The following is a 4861-nucleotide window of genomic DNA, read 5'->3' as shown; positions in this document are numbered from 1 at the left end:
CACTTTGAATAGATATTTGGTGGGTATGTTGCCAAAACATCCCTCTCTGTGTAAATGCATGGTTATTTCTAAAATTAACCATACACTTTACCACTTTACCACCCTGCCTTTACATTACATTACATTACATTACATTACATTACTTTACATTACATTACCTGCCTTTACATTACATTACATTACATTACCTGCCTTTACCTGGGAGTCAGGTGTGTAGACTGTCTGGCAAAGCCCTCCTCTCTGGTTGTTAGTGAAGTCAGCGGATGCAGTGATTGGTTACTCTCGGCCCTCCATGGCACATGATTGGGTCTAGAGTCAAAGATGAGACTCATCCCCCATTGTTATGAGAATGGTCATGGACGTGGACAATGTTTTCTGTTCTTCGATAGCATTTATATATATATATTTTTTTTCTCACCGTGTGTTATAACCTGCACCCTGACCCAACGGTTTTATTATTTTTGCCCTTGAAACATGTGTTTTCTGGTTTCTTTATTTACCTGTTCACGGATGAACGCGGAGCAAGTCAAATCAAACTCTCCTGCCCGCAATTGATGTCACCATGTGACGTAATCATGTACTATAGGGCATGATTCGATTCGTTTGTAAAAACACTACTGAAAAAAAAAAAGAGTAAATTAATAAAGGCTATTACATAAATGCTATATATTAGCAAATGATATTAGCAAGACGTAGATTCACCAAGAATGGACTTTGGAATCCTGGCCCCCCAAACAGTCCCAAAGCATATTTTATTTATTTTGTGAAAACAAGAAAAAATACCATTTGAACCAAAAACCAATTAATCCTTTTAAAAGGAACAGTGGCATTTCACAAAGCACTATTTAATGATACCGACGATCGCTTACATTTTCGATCATTCTTTGACGAATGGCGCCACCTAGTGGTTGAATGCTGAAACACAACTAAAAATTCAGTTTTCCACCCTCCCTTTACCTGGGAGACAAACTGGCCAATCAGCAGCAATTGCTCACTTAATTACAAACAAGAAATGAAAACCAGGGCCGGATTTAGATTCGAGGGCCAGATTTGACTGTTTTTTCCCTTCCTATTGGATTTTAGACTGTAGTTTAGACATTTTTTTTAGACTGTAGCTGCATTTCAGCATTCAACCACCAGATTATTAAATACAACTTTAACCAAAAAATATCTATATATAAAAATATCTATATATATATATATATATATATATATATATATATTGAAGGTGATAACAAAAACCAGCATACCCTGTAGCTCTCCAGAACCACGGAGGAAGACCACTGGAATTAATGGCACCAACATAATGAGGCCTTTGCTTTCAGGAAGGACACAGATCTGATTCATTACCTTTGCCATCCACTTCATTTATGTAGACTAATTTCGTTTAATGATCTTTGGCTTTGTATCAACACAAAATTGTGTTACGATGTTTATATCAACGAAAAATTGTGAAAAGGGGTCAGTTGTTTGCAATATAGCGCTAAAAGTAAAATATGAACTTGGGAATGTTATTCTCCAAGGCATGCATAGCTAAGTCTGACATAATGTGGCTTACCTCTAAGCATGAAGCACCAAATTAACAGCGTGTTAAAATTCTGAGATTGCAGTTATGGTTGGAGTGGTCCACTCTCCTCTAACACCCATCCATCTCTCCCACCATCCACTGTCACCTGTCGACGAAACCTACGCCACCTGTCTTCCTCCACCCTCTCATCTACAATCCTCTCCTCCCTACCATCTGCGGAGTCTTTCTCTCGACTGTCTCCCGATGATGCGGCTACAACTGTCATGTCCTCCCTCTCATCTTCCTTTGACTCTCTGTGTCCCCTCACCACCAAACTAGCTCGGGCCTCCCCCCCCCAGTCCTTGGCTTTCTGATGCTCTACGACCTGTCCGAACCGAACTGCGGGCGGCGGAGAGAAAATGGAAAAGGTCCCGTCTCCCCAGTGATATGGCTTCCTTCCATGCCCTCTTATCATCTTTCCATTCCTTTGTCTCTCTAGCTAAATCTTCCTTCTTTCACTCGAAAATTAACGCGGCCGCCTCTAATCCCCGCAAACTGTTTTCAACTTTCTCCTCTCTTCTGGCCCCCCCTCCCCCCCCACCCCCCTCATCACTCACACCTGATGACTTTGTCTCCTTCTTTGAAAAGAAGGTCGATGCTATTCGCAATTCCTTCTCCCAATCCTCCACCCCTGCTGACCCTCCTACCCTCCCCAACTCCCTAACCTCCTTTTCTCCCCTCTCTGACGCCGACACACTGAAACTCCTTACTTCCCACCACCCAACCACCTGTCCTCCCCTCCCCCCCCACCCCCCTCATCACTCACACCTGATGACTTTGTCTCCTTCTTTGAAAAGAAGGTCGATGCTATTCGCAATTCCTTCTCCCAATCCTCCACCCCTGCTGACCCTCCTACCCTCCCCAACTCCCTAACCTCCTTTTCTCCCCTCTCTGACGCCGACACACTGAAACTCCTTACTTCCCACCACCCAACCACCTGTCCTCTTGACCCCATCCCCTCTCCCCTCCTACAATCTATATCTGATGACATTCTCCCTTTTCTCTCCTCTCTAATCAACACCTCCCTCTCTTCCGGCACCATGCCCTCTTCCCTGAAGAGGGCCAGAGTCACTCCCCTGCTGAAAAAACCTACTCTTGACCCCTCTGCCCTGAACAACTACCGGCCTGTCTCTCTTCTTCCCTTTCTCGCTAAAACTCTGGAACGGGCGGTCTGCTCCCAACTGTCCACTTATCTTCTCCAGAACAATCTCCATGACCCCAACCAGTCTGGCTTCAAGAGTGGCCACTCCACTGAAACCGCCCTGCTCGCGGTCACTGAGGCAGTCCACTCTGCTAAAGCAAAATCCCTCTCCTCTGTCCTCATCTTCCTCGACCTGTCAGCCGCCTTCGATACAGTCAACCATGAGATTCTGCTCTCATCGCTGTCTGGGATGGATGTCACAGGTTCTGCACTCGCTTGGTTTTCCTCCTACCTCTCTGGTCGCTCCTACCAGGTGACTTGGAGGGGCGCAGTCTCCGACCCTCAACCCCTACGAACTGGAGTCCCGCAGGGCTCGGTTCTTGGGCCTCTCCTCTTCTCGCTATACACCATGTCTCTTGGTTCTGTTATCTCTTCCCACGGCTTTTCTTATCATTCCTACGCTGATGACACCCAACTCTTCATTTCCTTCCCCCCCCGACACCCAAATCACCACACGGATCTCTGCCTGCTTGGCTGATATCTCTGCGTGGATGACTTCCCATCACCTGAAGCTCAACCTTGCCAAAACTGAGCTTCTCTACATCCCTGCTAAGTCCTCTCCGTCAATCGACCTCTCATTGACTGTTGAGGACTTTGTAGTTTCCTCCTCCCGTACGGCAAAGAATCTTGGGGTGACTCTTGATAACTGCCTCACCCTGGCTCCACAAGTATCCTCCACTGCCAGAACCCGCAGGTTCTTTCTGTATAATATACGCCGTATCCGTCATCTCCTGACTGAGAAAGCCACCCAGCTCCTAGTCCAGGCGCTCGTCATTTCCCGCCTGGATTACTGCAACTCCCTCCTAGCCGGTCTCCCAGCGTGTGCCATCAAGCCCCTCCAGCTGGTCCAGAATGCTGCAGCCCGCCTGATCACCAGTCAGCCCTGGTTGGCTCATGTCACCCCGCTTCTCATTGGCCTCCACTGGCTTCCTATTGCCGCACGCATCCGTTTCAAGGCCCTAGTGTTGGCATTTCAGGCTGCTAAGGGGACTGCCCCACCTTACATACAATCCCTGATCACTCCCTACTCCCCAGCTAGACCACTCCGGTCTGCCAGCTCTGGTCGCCTTACGGTTCCCTCTCTACGTGCACCTGGTGGTCGAGCTGCAGGTTCACGCCTGTTTTCCGTTCTGGTTCCTCAGTGGTGGAATGACTTGCCTACCACGGTCAGAACAGCAGAATCCCTCCCCCTACTTCGACGCAGACTCAAAACCCACCTTTTCAAACTCTACTCCCTCCTGATTTCCCCTGCCCCTCCTTTCTGATATCCCTATCCTTGTCTAACCCCCCCCAAAAAAATACAAAAAATTCAAAAATAAAAAAAATTCAAAAAAGCACTTCTGATGACAACTATGTTTAGAACAGCATTTCCTGTGTATTTTGCTAGTTTCTGGATGTGATGCTCTGACTTATGGTAGAACCTATGCACTTGTAAGTCGCTTTGGATTAAAAGCGTCTGCCAAATGACTAAAATGTAAATGTAAATGTATTTTGCTTGTGTACTTGCACCGTTTGTATCACGGAAACCAACGTTTTCAGTGTCCGGGTCCAGTGTTGGGCCACAAGATGGCACTAGAGTATGGTCGGAAACTTAATTGCTTTTACTATAAATAATCAATGCATTAGGGCTGCACGATATCTTGTATTTATTTATCGCCATCGAGAGAACATGCGCGATAAGGACATCGCAAAAGACTGCTTGAACTGCTATGAACAGTATTTATTTAAATTTATGTTAAATTGATTGGCTCCAATCGGTTTTTTCTGGAGCTCTTCTCTTCCCGAGCGCGCTCCTGTGCGTTTTGAGACTCGTCTGCGGAAGCAATCCAAGAAAACCCGTTGTTTAAGGTTTAACTTCTACGGGCAGAATATCCAAAATTTTACCCCAGACACATCATGAACAAAAATGAGTGCGTATCAGGGGCATTGACTCTTCCTTTTCAACCAATTGGCTATTTATAAGTGCAAGATGCACGGACTCGCTGATAACTGACACTCACCACACACATACTGAAGCCAGTAGACACTCCAGCCGTCCACCTAGAACCGGAGTCTGTGGTAGAACAGCATTAAACAGACCGTGTACAATTCCA

This window comes from Conger conger, chromosome 19 (genome assembly GCF_963514075.1).
Source record: "Conger conger chromosome 19, fConCon1.1, whole genome shotgun sequence".
NCBI lineage: Eukaryota > Metazoa > Chordata > Actinopteri > Anguilliformes > Congridae > Conger > Conger conger.
The sequence above is the reverse complement of the archived record's forward strand: the minus strand, read 5'-3'. Positions refer to the sequence as shown.